This window comes from Rhinoderma darwinii, chromosome 3 (assembly GCF_050947455.1).
Source record: "Rhinoderma darwinii isolate aRhiDar2 chromosome 3, aRhiDar2.hap1, whole genome shotgun sequence".
NCBI classification, from domain to species: Eukaryota; Metazoa; Chordata; class Amphibia; order Anura; family Rhinodermatidae; genus Rhinoderma; species Rhinoderma darwinii.
Genome location: NC_134689.1, coordinates 258,048,169 through 258,069,503, shown reverse-complemented (window position 1 = coordinate 258,069,503; position 21,335 = coordinate 258,048,169).

Genomic DNA, 21,335 nt, shown 5'->3' with positions numbered 1-21,335 from the left:
AGCACTTGGGGAACGTTTCATTCAAACGCGCCCTCGATCTATGTTCAAAGTTTGGGAAAGGTGGACTCAGGATCCGGATATAGGGGAGACCATATTAGAAGGTTGGGAGACGGTACGGAAGGTTATCTTGAGTGAGAGCTGGAGGGAAACCTATTTGACCTAGTTAATTCATTCAGCAATATATGGCTTTAATATTTTACCTTCACAGTCCTTCCCCGATCGCATCACTGTTTGCCCCAAGTGTAGCACCCCATTGACGAATCTTTGGCATGGAGTATGGAGTTGTGCTCATACTAAACGTTACTGGTTGGTGGTACACAAATATATTTTAGATCACTGGAAGGCGAAACTTCTACTGACGCCTCAGGCGCTGCTGTTCCACCAGGCGCGACCGCCAGAGGAGGAAAGTAGTCGGGAGACGAGATCTCCTCCCCCCTTGATGCACTCAATTTTACTGGTGGCCTTGAGGTGCCTTCTCTGTAGATGGCTGGAAGCTGACACGCCGGGTCTTGACATGATCGTGTTACATTTGAAACAGTTACTAGCTCTTGAACGAGTGGAGGGGGAAAGATGGAAAGAAGCGAGAGCTAAGAAGCTATTTGCTAAATGGCAAATCTTTATTGAATCGCAATGCACAGCTGCCGAGGTGGCGTAAATTGTTACGCCTTTTCGGCACACTGCTTGGTATCATGCGCAGCTTCTGCCAGGCACTTTAGGTGGTTTACAAATCCGGTCTTAATAGAAGATGGTAGGGGGAGATCTCTTGCTCTAGTTAGCTCTGGCTTATTATAATTATATTCTATGCGATGTTTACTTTTGCTGACCTAAGTCGTGTTCAGGGGTAGGGGAAGTACTGTTTTTTCATTTACTATGTGAAACTGGTCGTATGCCATGATTGTATTGTATTTTATTCTGTTTTGCAAATTGCGCATTGTTCAATTATGACGCAAACACTATGTGATATGTTTAAAACAAAATGTGAAAAATTGTCAATAAAAATGATGTTTTAAAAAAAAAAGAAACACGGCCCAGAACAGATGCAAAACAGCCGGGAAAATGGCAGTTTTTATCGGCCGACACTCGGACCCTGTCGTGTGAATAGAGCCTTAGCCATTAATATCTGATTGGTGATGGCCCCGCCGATTAGCTGTTTTGAAGGGGCCGCGATGCTCGTACCATCGTCGCTTCCCCTTCATTTCCTTTACTGCTCACACTGTGAGTCGCGGATACACTTGTAGCAGCAGTTCACAGTATTACAGTATACACTTGAATGGTAGAAGGCTGTAATACTGTGAACCACTGCTACAAGTGTATCTGCGATTCACAGTGTGAGCAGTAAAGGAAATGGAGGGGAAGCAGCGCTCGTATAAGCACTGTGGCCCCTTCAAAACAGCCGATCGACGGGGGTGTCGGGTGTCGGTCCCTGACCGATCAGATATTGATGGTCTATCCCAGGAGTCTCAAACTCGGCCGGGTAAGTGGGCCGCATATAGAAAAAATGGGAAGTTGACGGGCCGCATTACTTTCAAATTTGATACAATGCAAAATTATTATTAATCAATTAGTTATTTGAACTACAATAACACTATATTACTAAAATAATAATACTACATTACTATAATAATACCGCTAGGTTTAAAATTTGAGATATTTCTCCACGTGCTTATTTCAACAATACAGCTTTCCAGTTTAAGTGTCGCTAAATGCAGTCCGGCGGCTCAGTTAGCAACGTTTGGCAGACACACATGTCAAGATTGGGCAGCCCCTTTTTAGATAGTGCCACAGTGCCCTCTGTAGATGCTGCCACAGTGCCCTCTGTAGATGCTGCCGCAATGCCCTCGGTGGATGCTGCGGCAGTGCGCTCGTGGATGCTGCGGCAGTGCCCTCTGTGGATGCTGCCGCTGTGCCCTCTGTAGATGCTGCCACAGAGTCCTCTGTAGATGCTGCCACAGTGTCCTCTGTAGATGCTGCCACAGTGCCCTCTGTAGATAATGCAACACACCCCTAGATAAGGCCACAGTGCCCTCTGTAGATGCTGCCACAGTGCCCTCCGTAGATGCTGCCACAGTGCCCTCCGCAGATGCTACCACAGTGATGTCAGTGTCTTGCCCAGAGCTGGAGTCCCGGAGCAGAGCCGCTTCTAGCACTCAAACTACAGTAGAGTTGTGACTGCAGCTCTGGATTTGTTTGGAGTATGGGACCTGATGTTACAGTACAGTTGTGTTGTGACTGCAGCACAGGATGTGACTGGAGTATAGGACGTGATGTTACAGTAGAGTTATGACTGCAGCTCTGGATGTGGCTGGAGTATAAGACATGATGTTACAGTAGAGTTGTGACTGGAGCTCTGGATTTGTTTGGAGTATAAGACAAGATGTTTGCATCTGCATCTACTGATCTTGCAGTAGAGTTGTGAGTGTAGCTGTGGATGTCTCTGGAGTATAGTACATGATGTTACAGTAGAGTTGTGAGTGCAGCTCTGGATGTGACTGGAGTATAACATGTTACAATAGAGTGGTGACTGCAGCTCTGGATGTGACTGGAGTAAAGTACATGATATAATAGTAGAGTTGTGAGTGCAGCCTGGGATGTCAGGGAATTCCACAGAGTCCCGGAGCAAAGCCTATACTAGCGCTCTGCACGGGACTCCGGCTCTGGGGAAGCCCCAGACATCGTGTGTCCAAACATGGACAGTGTTTTCAGGGAATTCCACAGAGTCCCGGAGCAGAGCCGATACTAGCGCTCTGCCCGGGACTCCGCTCTGGGGAAGACCCTGACACACTGTCCATATATGGGCAGCGATGTCAGGGAATTCCACAGAGTCCCGAAGCAGAGCCGATACTAGCACTCTGCCTGGGACTCCGCTCTGGGGAAGACCCTGACACACTGTCCATATATGGGCAGCGATGTCAGGGAATTCCACAGAGTCCCGGAGCAGAGCCGATACTAGCGCTCTGCCCGGGACTCCGCTCTGGGGAAGACCCTGACACACTGTCCATATATGGGCAGCGATGTCAGGGAATTCCACAGAGTCCCGAAGCAGAGCCGATACTAGCGCTCTGCCTGGGACTCCGCTCTGGGGAAGACCCTGACACACTGTCCATATATGGGCAGCGATGTCAGGGAATTCCACAGAGTCCCGGAGCAGAGCCGATACTAGCGCTCTGCCCGGGACTCCGCTCTGGGGAAGACCCTGACACACTGTCCATATATGGGCAGCGATGTCAGGGAATTCCACAGAGTCCCGGAGCAGAGCCGATACTAGCGCTCTGCCCGGGACTCCGCTCTGGGGAAGACCCTGACACACTGTCCATATATGGGCAGCGATGTCAGGGAATTCCACAGACTCCCGGAGCAGAGCCTGTACTAGCGCTCTGCCCGGGACTCCGGCTCTGGGGAAGCCCCAGACATCGCTATTCATATGTGGACAGCGATGTCAGGGAATTCCAGAGTCTCGGAGCAGAGCCGATACTAGCGGCTCTGTGTCCCGCGGGCCGCAGATGACAGCCCCAGGGGCCGCATGCGGCCCGCGGGCCGCGTGCTTGAGACCCCTGGTCTATCCTATCCTGAGGTTAGGCCATCAGTTTTTGTGGACTGGAAACGTCACAACATCTGTAATGGTCATATGGTGTCAGCGAACCAGCTTTGGAAATTTTTTCTCTAAAAGCCAGTTTGCGCACCATTCTTTGTAAGCGCCACCTTGCGCCCAGCGTGTAAGAAATGCACACATATTTGGTATCGATAAAGTCAGTAGAAGTTGCCAAATATGTATTCAAGTGTGTTTACCCATGCACCAGATGTAAAAAAACTCACACATTCATTTTTTTCAACTTTATTTTCCATTTTTCCTTCCATATTTAAAAAAAAAAAGTAAAATATATCTATTCTTTTTTAACACAATATGAAAGCCCAATATGTTCTGAAAACAACAAGACCAAATACATGTAGGTTGGAAAAATAATAGAACAACAATTTGCTTTTAAATTGGCACATGGCTAAAACTTGAAAATGGGCCTGGTCAGGAAGTGGTTAAAGCCCCTGATGGGTTTACTAATGTGTACTATAAAAAAATATGTTAATATCCGAACTCCGCATCTAGTAATGGTATTCAATGAGGCGGCAGGTGACTGTTCCGTTCCAGCAGAAATGCTCTCTGCAACTATAGTTACTACCTCTAAACCAGGGAAGGACCCCAACCCACCCGTTAACTTCCGTCCTATTTCTCTACTGAACTCGGACGTGAAGATATATACACTAAGGTATTATCTGATAAACTGCTCAATATTATTCCGGCAGTAATTTCTCCAGACCAATTAGGCTTTGTTGCTGGTCGACAGGCTCCTGCTAGCACACGTCGTTTTATCGATCTAATATAATGGGTGGAGAGTAGCCGAACACCTTCTTTGCCATTAGCTCTAGCTGCAGAGAAAGCATTCGATAGGGTGAATTGGACATATATTTCCAACACCTTGGAGTGTTTTGGGATGGCAACATTTATTAAATCTGCTATTTTGGCCCTGTATTCAAATCCATCAGCTAAGATCCTCACTTGTGGTTTCCTTTTAGGATCATTTCCAATTACTAATGGTACACATCAAGGCTGCCCGTTGCCCCCAATTCGCCCTCATGATGGAACCTTTGGCTGCTTCTATTAGGGAAAAACGTTAGTATTCATGTAATACATGTAGGGGGTGTTACTCACAAAATATATTCCTGTCATATTATGTCGTATTATAAGGTCAACCAAACTAAGTCTCAGGTTTTGAATATGGGAATAGACAATAATCAAGCACATCTAACTGCTAGTTACCCATCAGTTTTGAACTCAGAAAGAATATAGTATTTAGGTATCAGTCTCACTTACCCTAGCACTCTTTTATTTAATCATAATTACTCTCCTTTGGTTTCCAGAATATCGCATCTGCTTGATAAACTTTCACACTCACTCATCTCGTCGGCTGGTGGAATAGCGCTTATAATAATGTTAGTTTTCCCAATAATACTTTATACATCTCACACGGCGACGATTCCCCTTCCTTCCTTCTCCCAAAGCTACAGAGTGTGGTGTTAACTTTTATTTGGGGGAAGAAACACCCCAGGGCTCGTATTTCTACTATGAGTAAGACAATGACGTTCTGGGGGGATGGTAGTTCCTGATTTGCATAAATATTTTATGTCCATTTTCCTAGATCAACTTAAACTTTGGTGGGCCCCAAAGAGCGATAAAAGGTGGGTGGGTATAGAAAATTGTGCGACAGGCACCTCTCTCATATAGTACCTGAAGGGGTTTACTTCTCCTCGGCCATCCGCAAAAGTACCCTTGTTGGGAGATACGGCTTATTTGAGGGCATGGACATAACTTCTACCGATATTCCACGTCTCATGATTGTGGGTTCATGAGTGAAATGCCTTAGATTTTTGCAAACATTGATGGATAACATCAATATTGACTCCTGGGAGATGGCCGGGATTGGAAAAAAGTCCAATTAAGTACTGCGCCTTCCTCATCGGATGTCTCTAGTCCATTATTTGCACAACAGACGTTACAACTCTAAACTAACTAAAAGGGCCTTTTACACCGGCCGACAGTCGGCAGGTGCAGCGAGCGCCGATCAACGACACATCGTTGATCGGCACTCGTTTGCTCTTGTCATAAGGAGCTATGGCTGGGGACGTGAGGACGTTACTGCGAATGCTCATCCCCATACATTATGATGTCGGCAGTGCATCTCCCTGTTTACACAGAGAGACGTCCTGCTGACAATAATATTTACTTTGTTAAACGATACGATGCGGTGACCAGGACATCGGGGACTTAGAGGCAACTAGCTCAGGCCATGGTAATTGACGACATACCCGAACGCCGCCCGCCATTTTCCACCGCAGGGGACAAACTGTCAGACTGCTTGACTGAGGAGAGCCCAGGTACACCCTTAGTGGTAAGGTGACCGCTGGGACGTCACTATCATTAGGTGCCATTTACCATCAGACCTAGCCCGCCATTTTAGACTGCCGCCATTATGTCTGGAGGTTACTGCTGGGGTATATCCTTAGTCAATGGCAGTGTCGGACATCCGAGGCTCACCGCTCAGTGTGGATTTGGATTTGTTGGTGGGTGAAGGTGCCAAAGTCCCACCATAACATCTACTGGAAAGACTATCTGCTCACATACCAGTAACACGTACCACCGGAGTTCGTAATTTCCGATTGCACCGCCACCATTTTCCTCAGCTCCCCACGTGCTCGCAGTGGGGATAAGACTCGAACTAGCAACTGTTTACTGACACACCGAACTCACCTGGTTCATTACATTGTTCTTGTCGATAACAACCCCTGCTGTCCATATGAACCTTTATTTGCTTCGCAGCGGGAAGAAACCATATTCCCTGAGTAATACTGCAGACATGCCGGGCTCGGTGCCTGACACGCCAGTGTCGCAGCTATCTGACTCCATCAGCGATGAATCGAATTTGGACCAGGTGGGAGCCTCTCTAATAGACTATAGGAAGTTCGCTATAGCAGTAGCGCGGCAACTTGCTCCTGCCATTCAAAAATCTGTGGAATCCACAATTCAAGACTCCTTCTCCAGACTTCAAAACGCGGTGAGCCAACAGGGTACCCGTTTGGATGAGTTGGAACAGCGGATTACTATGTTAGATGAGAACGAAACCATACATTCCACTCGCCGTAGATCTTTGTCGGAAAATAAAAGTTTGGGCGATAAAGTGGAGGATGTGGAAAAAAGATCACGCCGAAATAATCACAGGTTGGTGGGCTTCGCCAACGCTCAATATTGTGCAGGCCCACAATGGGCAAAGTTTATGTTTATTTTTGTTTTCTTATCATCATTGTGTTAGAATGCTCACTGTTTTAAACATTTTGTTGCCAATTCTGTTGATGACTTGCATTTATTTAGGGACAGCTGGGGTTTACGTATACTCACCCACCCATCTGCTATCATCGTGCTACGCTTGTTACCCAGGCACTAAGGTTATCCATATTAATGAGATCCATTTTGCAGCATTCCATTTATGAAAATAGTTTCCTGGAATGTTAAGGGCCTTAAATCCCCCAACAAAGGGATTAGAATCCTGAGACATCTGAAGAGGCTCAAACCAGATGTGGTCTTTTTGCAGGAAACACATCTAGCTACCCCAGATTTTGAGCGTATGAGGAAACTTTGGGTGGGATGGGTTTGCGGATCCCCAGCGGAAGGAGGCAAAGCAGGGGTCATGATTTTGTTCCATAGAAACTTTGCATACAGTATCATATCTGAAGAAATAGATCAGGAAGGTCGGTGGATACAGGTGCTCATAGACAGCAAGGGGGAGCTCTTGAGTCTTTACAATGTATATGGCCCTAATGGAGATAAAGTCTTCTATCAGTCCTTAGGTCTGAAGATCCAGCAATGAAGTTAGTGGGGGGGGGGGGGGGGTTAATTTAGTTATCCATGTAGGGGAGGATAGGAAGGGATCTACCCCATATCTGAGAGATGTCTGGAGGGAGGTGCACCCAGACAGTAGAGAATACACGCATTTTTCACTTTTCACATGTACACCATTCATAGTCTCGAATTGATTATATTTTTAATAGTGCCCAACTGGCGGTAAGGGTGGTGGACTCCATTGGTGATATATTGATATCTGACCTCGCTCCGGTTTCAATGAAAATCAAAATCTGTGGCACTCTGCAGGTTCTTTTGAGTGCTATGGGTAGGGATCCCACCCCGTAAATCTTGAAGAGGTAAACTCAAGCACTCCTTAGTTTAGTATGCAAAAATTGGATTTATTTAGAATGAGGCAAAAAGTAACGTTTTGGCCACAGTTTGGCCTTTGTCAAACACTATTGCCACTTTTCAATAGAAAAAATATAGATACATGTTGGTATATAACGCTTTAGGCTGTGTGGTAACTTGTACCATTGGAATGCGTGTCTATAAAACCTTATACAAGGATGATAATCCGGAGTCTCAGGGTGGTGAGGCCTTCCTTAATTCTATTAACCAGTTCAGAACCGGGCTATTTTGAGTCTTCAGGACCAGACACCGTTTAGCCATTTTTAGCAAGCGTTAGTTAAACTGCTATAACTTTTTTATTTGTTGGGCTAGCGACGTGATTTTTGCGATGTTTTTTTCCGTAGACAATGCGGGTTTCTTTTTTTTTAATGATTTTTATACACATCCTTTTTGCTATTTTAGAATTTTTATTCTTAAAGTTTGAAAATAATAGTAAAAAAAGATTTTTTAATTTTCAGATTTTGTTTTTGGTAATAACCTAGTTTTACCCTAAAATAGACCTTTTATTTGTGATTGTCATTGTCTTCCGTAAATTTTAATATATTACATGTCTATGTTAGGGTAATTGGGTCCGGGCTAGCGTTATGACAATAATTGGCGGGGGAGGAACATTTTTTTGGGGGTGGGTATTTTATGTGTATTTATTTTTATTTTTTTTTGCACTTTACTTTACTTTTATTTTTTTATTACTATGGTGTGTCCCTCACAGGTCAAAAAAGACCTTTGGGGAACTTTATATATATTTTTTTGTTCTTTTACACCATGCTTTTCCATTGCACATTGCTTTTTCAGTTGCACAGCAGCCCCAGTTACAGGGGAAATCAGCCCCCTCTAGTTAGACCCAGCAGCAGTCTGCCACTAACGGCACCCGGCGATCATGTGACCAGTCACATGAACACCGGGACCAATAGAGACAGCGGCGCGGCCGCTGCCTCTATTCCTATACACAGCGTTCATTGAGCGCTGTGTAAAAGAGATCGGAGAAGACATAAGCAGCGAAAGCTGCTTCAATCCTCTCCTCAGTTTCCCCGGCAGTCACTGACAGCCGGAGACACAACATTCAGCTGCCCGATTGCTCGGGCAGCAAGTTAAAACCTGTGCCGTAAAAAGTCTACGGCGCGGGTTTTAAGGACCCTGACCACTGGCCGTAAAAACACAGCCAGCGGTCGGGAACCAGTTAATTTGCCATCTATCACAGCTGACTAATTAGCCAGTCTTAATGTGGATATCTCCTTAGAGGAAATCAGTGGGGTCATCAGGGCTCTGCATAACAGCAAATCTCCGGGACCGGATGGGTACACGGGGGAATTTTACAAAGCTATGTTGGAGCAAATTTCTCTGGTGTTATTAAGTTATTATAATACGTGTTAGCCACTGGTGATTTACAGACGGGATCAAATCTAGCATACATTAAAGGAAAGGTGTCACGAAATTTATTTTTTTAATGTTTTTGCTTTTAGTATGTTATTAAAATACATTTTATTTATTTGTGTTTTTGTGTTTTACTTTTTTCTTTCTTTTACTTCTCTATGGGGGCTGCCATTTTTTTTTTCCTCTCTGTATGTGTCGATTAACTACACATACAGAGATGGAATACGGCACATACATCCCCATAGTGAATGCGAACGGGAGCCATTCCATTCACTATAGCGTACGCCGTCTGTGTAAAAGGAAGGTCTTCGGCCGAGCGACATCCGGCGGCAATTTCATGTGGACCGGAAGCTGCGGCCGGACAGTAAGATGACTACTTCCGGATGCGGCTTCCGTCCATATGTTCAGAAGCAAGGACTAGGAGCGGAGGCAGCGGCGGCGGTAGGAGCAGGTAAGTTATGTTTGTGTATGTATGTTCGTGTTATACTGTGTGATTACCACTGTATCTAGCCTCCTACACTGTGCATTCGCTCAAAAAATGGCGGCACACAGTGTAGGAGGTTTGAACATTCAAGCCCCTCCTTTCTCCTGCCACTAGACAGGATAAAGGAGGGGGGATTGTTTGAGGACGCTAGAGCGAGTGTGTCTTCTCCAATTTTGCAGCATAAAGCAATGAGGTTGCTTTACCACATGCCAATGCTGCAATTTTTGGAATTGATCCCTCTAGTGACCAGCACATGGAAATGTTATAAATTAGAATCTAATTTATAATATTTCCTGACTTGTGAAAAAATGAAAACAATGTGTAATCATTTATATACTAACAAATATTTTTCTAGCGACACATTCCCTTTAGGCCTCATTTACACGAACGTATTATACGTGCGTGCGACGCGCGTGCTTTGCACGCATGTCGTACACACCTATATTAGTCAATGGGGCAGTTTAGACGATGCGTGAATTGCGCTCAGCGCGTGTGCGTAGAAAAAAACTCACGACATGTTCTATAATCGTGCGTTTTTCGCGCACTCACGCACCCATTGAAGTCAATGGGTGCGTGAAAACCACGCATGCCGCACGGAAGCACTTCCGTGCGAACTGCGTGATTCGCGCAAGAGCTGTCAAACTCCTGAATGTAAACAGAAAAGCACCACGTGCTTTTCTGTTTACAAACATCCAAACGGAGTGTCAAATTCGAGATGAGCGCACCGAACTTCACCGGGTTCGGCCAAACTCGTTTTGACCGAAACCGGTAAAAAATGTTCGGGTACGCGACGTCAGGAGACAGTCACTGTCCACGGTGCTGAAAGCGTTAAACTGGTTCAGCACCATGGACAGTGACTTCCGCTCCGAAAATCCATGAACCTGTAAAAAAAAAAAGACGTTCTGACTTACCGATAACTCCGGTCCGACCTCCCGGGATGACAGTTCAGTCAAAGTGACAGCTGCAGCCAATCACAGGCCAAGCACAGGCTGCAGCCAATCACAGGCTGCAGCGGTCTCATGGACTGCGGCGTCATCCTGGGAGGTGGGGCCGGATGACAAGAGAGGGACGCGTCACCAAGGCAACGGCCGGGAGCCCGGACTGGGGGAAGCAGGAAGTTCTTGGTAAGTATGAAAGTCTTTTTTTATTCACAGGTTGGTGTATATTGTGTTCGGCATTCACTGTCGAGGGTGCTGAAAGAGTTACTGCCGATCAGTTAGCTCTTTCAGCACCTTGGACAGTGACGGGCGTCGACTAGCCTCATCTCTATGATGGCGGCTGCGCGAAAATCACGCAGCCGCGCATCATACACGGATGACACACGGAGCTGCCAAGTGCCTTTTGCGCACGCAAAACGCAGCGTTTTTTGCGCGCGCAAAACGCACACGCTCGTGTAAATGAGGCCTTAAGGTATTGCCGAAACCGGGGAAAGATTTGTTGAATCCAGGTTCATACAGACCTATCTCACTTATAGACTTGAAAATTATGGCAGACAGACTGGCAACCTTGATGTCTGTCTTGGTAGGATCGGCACAGGTGGGGTTCATCAACGGCAGGTCAGCAGTGGCTAATATCCGCAAGGTATGGGCCGTCCTTGATAGGGTTCGACATCATCCCCAGCCATGAGAGTCGCCAGATTTGTTGACCTTGGATGCTGAAAAAGCGTGTGATAATATGAAATGGCGCTGGCTGGGAATGGTGCTGGATAGAATGAATATAAGGGGAATTTTCAGACAACTATTGTGGGGCCTCTACGATTCTCCAAGGGCTAGGATCCATATTCCAGGCTTTGTATCTGAAGCTTTCACACTGGAGAAAGGAACTCGTCAAGGGTGCCCTTTGACCCCCTTACTCTTTGACTTCGCTCTCGAACTTCTGGCGAGACTGTTGGAAACAGGGAACATCTTTAGGAGTATCAAAGTTGGGGAACAGGAGGTAAGGCTCATGCTTTTTGCTGATGATATCTTGAGCTTTATGTCAGACCCGCAGGCTCACCTAAGTTCTTTGCTTGATGAAATCACTGCCTTCGGAATGTTCTCGGGCTATAAAATCAATGTCTCAAAGAGTGAATTACTGGAATTGGTTCACCCTCAACCAACGGTGTTTTGGTCTAACCTAGGGATTCCCATACAAACAGCCACACAATATATAACTTATTTGGGAATTAGGATCGGGAGGACACCTGATACCTTGTACAATTTGAATTATAAACCCATCATAACTAAAATATCCCTAGAGTTACAGAGATGACAGCATCTCCCGCTTACATTTCTGGGTCACTGCCACTTAAAATGATGAGCTTCCCTAAGCTACTCTACCCATTACAAACTCTCCCTATCTTATTAAAGCACATGGACACCAGGCAACTTAACACGACCTTCTCGCGTTTTATTTGGAATGGCCAGCGACCTACAATCGCTTTATCTAAGTTAATGTTTTGTAAAGCGGATGGAAGACTTAATTTCCCTAACGTAAGAGGGTATAATTTAGCTCGCCTTTTCCGTCACTTACTGGATTTGTTTCATGGTACTAGTTGTTTTTCTAATTGGGAGCTAGAGCAACAACTAGTGTCCCCGTGGGATCCTATTGCCTTACTGCATACTAGATATGCCAAGCTTCCACACTGTGTGAAATGCTCCGTTTTGCTTAGGGATAACATAGCTTCATGGAAGATATTGAGAAAACTATTTTACTTACTGTTCCTGCAATCGAAGAGGATGCCACTGTGGGATCACCCAGAATTCACACAGGGTAGGGATAATGGTCTATTTAGTGAATGGAGAACAAATATTATGATAGCTCATCACTTGCTGCACAGATCACCCGCGATGGCTCACTATGACCGAGTTGAAGGAAAAATAAGGACTCGGGCCTCATGCACACGACCGTATTTTTTCCCACCCGTAAATACTGGCGTAAATACGGGTCCGGTGTCACACGTATTCGACCCATTTTGCACCAGTATTTACGGACCTGTGCCCGTAAATATGGGTCCGGTGTCACCCGTATTCCACCCGTATTTACGGGCACATTTTTGGCTGCAAAATAGCACTGCACTAATCGGCAGCCCTTCGCTCTATCAGTGCAGGATAGAGAGAAGGGACAGCCCTTTCTGTAATAAAAGTTAAAGAAATTCATACTTACCCGGCCGTTGTCTTGGTGACGCGTCCCTCTCTTCACATCCAGCCCGACATCCCTGGATGACGCGGCAGTACATGTGACCGCTGCAGCCTCTGATTGGCCTGTGATTGGCTGCAGCGGTCACATGGGCTGAAGCGTCATCCAGGAATGTCGGGCCGGATGTCGAGAGGGACGCGTCACCAAGGCAACGGCCGGGAGACCGGACTGGAGGAAGCAGGAAGTTCTCGGTAAGTATGAACGTCTTTTTTTTTTTATAGGTTGCTCGATATTTTGATCGGAATTCACTGTCCAGGGTGCTGAAAGAGTTACTGCCGATCAGTTAACTCTTTCAGCACCCTGGACAGTGACTATTTACTGACGTCACCTAGCAACGCTGCCGTAATGACGGGTGCACACATGTAGCCACCCGTCATTACGGGAGCTCCATAGAATTCTATGGGCTGCCCGTGCCGTTATTACGGGCTGAAATAGGACATGTTCTATCTTTTTCAATGGCACGGGCCCCTTCCCGTAAGAAAACGGGAAGGTACCCGTGGCCAATAGAAGTCTATGAGCCCGTTATTACGGGTCGTAATTACGACCCGTAATAACGGGAGTTTTTACGGTCGTGTGCATGAGGCCTTACTAGTAGACATAATTTCCCCAGAATTTAAATTTTGACACTTTGTAAAAGCAGATTGTACTCTCTGCAAACAGAGGCGACCATTCATACTTTTTAGGAGGTTATGGGTCCACGATTTCCTCATTATATAATATATTCAGGAATGGGGTCATAAAAATAAAGCCGACTCATTGTTATAAGGCCTAGGAAAGGGTGACAGGTGATCCAGACAGGTAATGTCATACTTAAAGGATGGGAGATAGTCCGCAAATAAATAATTAATGAAAGATGGAGGGAGTCTTCTTTTAAGCTGATGCATAATGCAATCTATGGATTTAATATCCCAGCCTCTACCTCTAATCCGGACAGGAACACAGCATGTCCAAAATGCAACACGGCTAAAACGGATTTATGGCATGGGATATAATCGAATCGTGCTCGGCCACCCAAAATTTTTGGGAGGAAATTGGTAAATTTATAGTTTGTCTGGTCATATACCCTGCCATCGCCACCACAATGTATGCGGTTTCATCAGGTAAGGCCCCCTGATGTTGAGGATCGGCCCAATACGCCAAGAGGGGTGCCTATTCTAGTTTATACCATCCTCATGGTAGCAAAGCGCTGCTTACTGCAAAATTGGCTACGATCGGACGCTCCGGCGATAGCAGACATAATTGAGTGGGTGGGTCAGGAGGCCCATAGAGGGTGGCTAGGTAGGCATAGCCTGGCAATGGGGAAACTAGATACAGGTGTTCTTTGTCCTCCAAAAAGTACATTACAATTGCCTTATATGCTCCAAATTGATGTTTGCCGAGTTGTGCTCTAGAGGGTAAATATAAATGCAATAGTATGTTGTTTGGGAAGCAAAGTACATGCAATGTCTGTATCATTAATCTTGGGTTAATGTCTCTGCAGTCTCAGTTGGCATCTAAACACCTTGGCAACAGAAATGTCGTTATTTTTTATTTCAGTACTTTGACTTATGTTTTGATCTGTTTTATTTTGTCATGTTAGTTTCTATTGTCTGCAAAAACCAAATAAAAATGTTTAAAAAAAACCACCAAAACGATATGATCAGATGATCGAACGTTTGCTTGTTCATCTGCTGATCGATTTTACACAGGGCAATTATCGGCAACGAACGTTATATCAACGCGCGTCTGCACGATAATCGCCCAGTGTAAAACCCCCTTAAATCCCCAAGGCTAAGGGAATCTCCCTATTTTACAACTTGTTCACAACCTGTACTCCTAAATTATCATATACTAGTCCTTCTCAATGAATTAGAATATCAAAAAGTTAATTTCAGTAATTCAATTCAAAAAGTGAAACTCATATTTTATAGATTAATTACACACAGTGATGTATTTCCAGCATTTTTTTCTTTTAATGTTGATGATTATGGCTTAGAGTATGTGCACACAATAAGTGTCTTTTACGTCTGAAAAGACAGACTGTTGTCAGGAGAAAACAGCTGCCTCGTCTCAGACGTAAAAGCTCCTCCTCGCATTATGCGTCTAAATCTTGAGCTGCTCTTCATTGACTTCAATGAAGAACGGCACAAATTACGTTGCAAAGAAGTGCCCTGCACTTCTTTGCCGAGGCAGTCAATTTACGCGTCGTTGTTTGACAGCTGTCAAACGACGACGCGTAAATTACAGGTCGTCGGCAAACCCATTCAAATGAATGGGCAGATTTTTGCCGACGTATTGTAGCCGTATTTTCAGGCGTAAATCGAGGCATAATACGCCTCGTTTACGTCTGAAAATAGGTCGTGTGAACCCAGCCTAACAGTTAATGAAAACCCAAAATTTTGTGTCTCAGAAAATTAGAATATTATATAAGCACAATTTCAAAAACGATTTTTAATACAGAAATGTTGGCCTACTGAAAAGTATGTACAGTATATGCAATACTTGGTCGGGGCACCTTTTGCATGAATTACTGCATCAATGCAGCGTGGTATGTAGATGTCAGCCTGTGGCACTGCTGAGGTGTTATGGAAGCCCAGGTTGCTTTGATAGCGGTCTTCAGCTCGTCTGCATTGTTGAGTCTGGTGTCTCTCATCTTCCTCTTGACAATACCCTATAGATTCTCTATGGGGTTTAGGTCAGGAGAGTTTGCTGGCAAATCAAGCACAGTGATACTGGTACTTTTGGCTGTGTTGGCAGGTGGCCAAGTCCTGCTGGAAAATGAAATCAGCATCTCCATAAAGCATGTCAGTAGAGGGAAGCATGAAGTGCTCGAAAATTTCCTGGCAGACGGCTGCATTCACTCTTGACTTGATATATAGTTTTCATTAATAATCAACATTTTAAGAAAAAAATCCTGGAAATAGATCACTCTGTGTGTAATGAATCCATATAATATATACGTTTCACTTTTTGAATTGAATTACTGAAATAAATTAATTTACTTTTTGATGATATTCTAATTCATTGAGAAGGACTAGTATGTCTAAATAGCATCTAGACCTTGGCCTAAAAAAAGTTATCCTTTCAGCCTTGGTTTGGGTAAGGCAGGTCTCCAAAAGCTCGGTACATTGGGAAATGTCAAGAAAAATTGCTATCTTACTCCAACACAGCTGGCTATAACGTCTCCTCCTGCTTCTGACCTGTGTTGGAATAAGAGGTACGTACATTAATTTGTGGTGGGACGGTTGGCCTCTACTGGATTGGACTTATGCTGTTTGGAGTGAGTTGGAACAGTTTCCACATTGTACCCGGACTGTATTTTCACATATCCTTCTAGCTACGCGGCTTATGATAGCCCGCAAATCGAAGTGTTCTGATCCTTTGACAAGGGCAGAACTAGTGAATCATATCACATTTTCCTATCAAATGGAAATATCATGGGGTATTAGATCACATACTATAGACAGATTTCGTAGTAACTGGAAGTCTGAGCATATTTACTCAAGATACCAATGTACCTCTAATTCCACTTTTTCTTAACAACCCCTAGCACACTGTCTAGATACATAATGTCTGAAGATTGGTCTATGTAGTGCCTATATCGTGTAACGGGTTCTATTACTCATTTCGCACTGATTTTCTGTGCTTGTAACACATGAATTTCTGTGCTTGTAATGTAATTAATTTTCTTTATAATATGTATCACACCTTGACATCTGAATATTCCTGTATTTTATTGTTTTGTTCTCAATGAGGCTCCACTGTTTGTTAAGTTTCTTTTTTAAAAAAATGCTTAATAAAAAAAGTTGAATAGTAAAAAACAAACTAACTTCTATGGCCACGGTCTGTCGTTCTAACTTACCCCTTGATGACCGCGGCCATGGACGTCCTGCTACTGTGCTGCGGCGTCCCCTTGTGAGGCGCAGGCACTCACTTCCAGGTACCGAGCCTGTCTCCCGGAGGGTGTGCACGCACCTGGAAATCATCATCATCAACTCCTGAATTCCTGGACTATATAAAAGGGTCACCGCCCTTCTTATCCTCGCCTGAGCGTTGTTGTTGTTTCCCTTAGTCGGTCTTGCAAATGGTCTCCTAAGTGTCTTCCAGCTTCCCAGTGTTCCCCATACCTGTATCCTGTTTCCCGTGCTATCAGTACCATCCTGGTCTACTGCCGTGCTGAACTGTTGTCGTGTTGTGCTGCATACCACGCCTGTTCTACTACTCCACGCCTGACGTCTACCTGCTGCCTGGTCACAACCGAGCCTGCCTTGCTACTGTCTACATTGCCTCAGGTACCCTTTTCTGGACTATAGACTCTATACCTTACCTGTTTGGCCAGCTGCCATCCCGCTACGCGTTACAGCCCAGTGGGTCCAAGCCCCGCCTCGTGACAGTACGCTCAGGCCATGGACTCCGCTGGTCAATTTAAGGGCATGTCTTCCTCCCAAGCCATGCTGGCGGACCTGCAGGATCTCCGAACAAGACAAGATCAACTTCTTGTGGCAGTGGACTCCATGGCGCAGCAGCTAGGGGCCTGCCCCTATACAAGCTCCTCCGACCGACCCTTCTGCTGCATCTCCTGGCGGTTCCGATCCCCTGTTCTCGCTGCCATTACCTTCTCGGTTCCATGGAAACGCAAATACGTGCAGGGGATTTCTGAACCAATGCTATATCCATTTTTCCCTGCACACCCGAGCATTTCCGTCGGACGGTACCAAGTTCGCCTTCATCATGTCTCTACTTGCTGGCAAGGCCCTGGCTTGGGCGAACCCAATCTGGGAACGACAGAGACCCGAGACTTGAGACTTCCAGGGGTTCGTGCGGTTGTTCCGTACTGTTTTCGAGGAGCCAGTTAACGTCTTGTCGGCAGCCACGGCTATCTTCAACCTTCGCCAAGAGGACACCTCCGTGGGTGAATACACCATCCAGTTCCAGACCCTGGCAGGAGAGCTGTCCTGGAACAATGAGGCCTTGGGGGCATCCTTCTGGCATGGCCTGTCGCCCAGGATCAAGGACAAACTTGCTGCCCAAGACCTACCACCTGTCTTGGACGACCTGATTCTGTTGGCTACTCGGGTAGCTATAAGGCTCAGGGAGAGGTCTCATGAGGTGCAACAGGAGAGACGACTTCCTAGATTGGCGCCCAACTTTCAACAACCCCTCTTGCCTTCATCTACTGCTACGCCCGAGGTGCTGATGCAGATGGATCGCCTTAAAATGTCTGTACAAGAGAAACAGCGCAGGTGCACTTCAGGACTCTGTCTGTATTGCAGCCTTGGTGGCCATGTCGTGCATCTGTGTCCACAGAAACCAAAAAACGCCAATGCCTAGGTTTGTTTGGAGAGACAACCCTGGGCGCTACTGCATTTAATCATGAACTCTCTTCCAGTTTATGGCCGTGACCATCGACGCTGGCGAGAGGCTCCACCCGGTTTCTGGCTACCTGGACTCCGGCTCTGCAGCTAATTTCATTTGTGAAGACCTTGTGGATATTCTCCAGTTGCCCACTGTCCATCTGGAAGGCCTTTGATATTAGCCTCGGTAGATGGACTGCCTTTGCCTGACCCAGTGGTTTCCATGACCAAGCCATTGAGGCTTCAAGTGGGAGCTCTTCTTACTGAGCTCATCTCCCTTTTTGTTCTGCCCAAGGCCGTTAACCCTGTGCCGCTGGGTAGCCTTGGCTCCATTTGCACGCCCCAGTCCCGGATTGGAACTCCGGAGAGGTTCTCCAATGGGGTCCCAAGTGTCTGGACCGCTGTCTGGGTCATATCCATCCACCGCAGCCTTCTCCGCATCAGTCATTGGCAGGGTTGCCTCCTTGTTTCTCAGTTTGCTGATGTCTTCGACAAGAAGGAAGCGGAGTCCTTGCCGCCTCATCATGCATAGGATTGTCCGATCGACTTGGTTCCTGATTCATCCGCTCCTCACGGTAGAGTATATCCTCTCTCCCTGCCAGAGACTCAGTCTATGTCGAGCTACATTAAGGAGAATCTGGAGACGGGCTTCATTCGTAAATCCTCATCCCGGCCGGAGCCAGGTTCTTCTTTGTCAAGAAGAAGAAGTATGGATCCCTTCGTCACTGCATTGACTACAGAGGTCTCAATCGGATCACGGTAAAGAACAGGTACCCTTTGCCTTTAATGTCGGAACTGTTTGATCGCATACGGGGGGCAAATTTTTTTTTGAAACTGGAATTGCAGGGGGCCTACAACCTGATTCGGATTAGTCAGGGTGACGAGTAGAAGACCGCATTTAATACTCTTGATGGGCACTATGAATACCTAGTGATGCCCTTCGGCCTGCGTAACGCCCCCGCAGGGTTTCAAGAACTTGTCAATGAAATTTTTCGCGATCTCCTCTATATCGGTGTTGTGGTGTATCTCGATGACATTTTGATTTTTTTCCCAGATCCAGTAACCCATCAGAGTCATGTCTGCCAGGTATTGCTTCGTTTAAGGGCATGTTTGAAAAAATCTCTCTTCCCGTCCTGGGATACATCATCTCCGATCAGGGCCTCAAGATGGACCCTGAGAAGGTAAAGGCTGTCCTGGAGTGGCCACGCCCCCAAGGCTTAAAGGCATAGTGTCGCCCAAAAAATTTTTTTTATATCATTTTGATGTTAGTGTTTTATAAAAAACTTTTGTATTTATTTGTGTTTGTGTGTTACTTTTTTTTATTTTTTTACTTTTTCTTCCCTATGGGGGCTGCCATTTTTTTTTCCATTTCTGTATGTGTCGATTAACGACACATACAGACATGGAATACGGCCGCTACAATCCCATAGTGAATGCGAACGGGGCCCGTTCCATCCACTATGGTGTACACCGTCTGTGTGGGAACGGCGCATGCGCCGCTCCCACACAGTCCAAGTTGAACTGAGCGCTGTCCGGCACCATTTTCCTGTAGACCGGAAGTCGCGACCGGACAGTAAGATTACTACTTCCGGTCGCGGCTTCCGGACTTGTGCACTTGGAGCAGCGGCAGCAGACGGAGCGGACGGACCGGCGGCGGCAGGAGCAGGTAAGTGATTTCTATGTATGTTCGGGTTTCAGTGTGTGTTTACTACTGTATGTAAACCTTCTACACTGTGTGTTAGCTCAAAAAATGGCGACACACAGTGTAGGAGGTTTGACCGTTCAATCCCCTCGTTTCTCCCGGCACTAGCCAGGATAAAGGAGGGGGGAATTCTGAGAGCTCACTAGAGCGAGGGATTTTTTTCCAATTTTGCAGCATAAAGCAATGTGGTTGCTTTACCACATGCAATGCTGCAATTTTGGGAATTGCTCCATCTAGTGACCAGTGCTGGGAAATATTATAAATTAGAATCTAATTTATAATATTTCCTGACTCTTGAAAAAAATAAAAAAAATTAGAACAATGTTTAATCACCTACACACTAATTGTTTAACTAAAAAAAAAATTCTGGGATTCGCCAACTTCTACCGGCTGTTCATCCCCAACTTCTCGTCATTGACAGCCCCCATCTCTGCCCTCACAAAAAAGGGTATGAATGCCAAAGTGTGGACTCCGGAGGCTGAAGCCGCATTTGAGACCTTGAAAAAAGCCTTCACGTCAGCCTACATTCTTCACCACCCTGATGTGTCCCTACAGTTTTCTTTAGAGGTGGACGCTTCCTCTGTTGGTGCTGGCGCACTGTTGTTCCAGAGAGGTTCTAAAGGCAAGACTGTGTTATGTGGCTACTATTCCAAACGGTTTTCTTCCGCAGAGCGCAACTACTCGATTGGGGATCGGGAGTTACTGGCCATCAAGCTGTCCCTGCAGGAGTGGAGACATCTATTGGAGAGCGCAGTCCATCCTATCCTGGTCTTCACGGATCACAAGAATCTGACCTATTTACAGATGGCTCAACGGTTGAATCCTCGTCAAGCCAGGTGGTCGTTATTCTTTGCTCGATTCCAGTTCGAACTCAGCTACCGACAAGAATGTGAGGGCCGATGCCTTGTCTAGGTCTTTCGAAACAGAGGACACTGTGGAGTCCCCACACAATATTATTGATCCTTCCTGCATCTTCTGTGAACTTTTGTACGTTTGGCAGACAGAGGAAGAATCCTTCGCTGAGGTCAGCGCTCCAAGCTGGCAGGTCACGCGGGTAATCGTAAGACCCAAGACCTAATCGCCCGTCAGTTCTTATGGCCCACGCTGCCCAAAGATGTCATGGACTTAGTCTCCTCATGTACAGTATGCGCAGCAAATAAAGTTGCCCACTCCAGACCAGCTGGTCTGCTCCAGCCACTGCCTGTCTGATGCCCCATGGCAGCATGCTGCAAGGGACTTTGTGACGGACCTCCCTCTCTCTGCGGGTTGCAGTGTGATCTGGGAGGTGGTGGTGGATCGATTCTCTAAAATGGCTCATTTTGATCCCCTGACTGGCCTGCCTTCTGCTGCTCGACTGTCTGACCTCTTCATACAACACATCTTCCGTCTGCACGACTCGCCCCTGCATATTGTTTCGGAGCGAGGTGTCTAGTTCACTTCAAAGTTTTGGAGAGCACTCTGCGGTCTACTTGG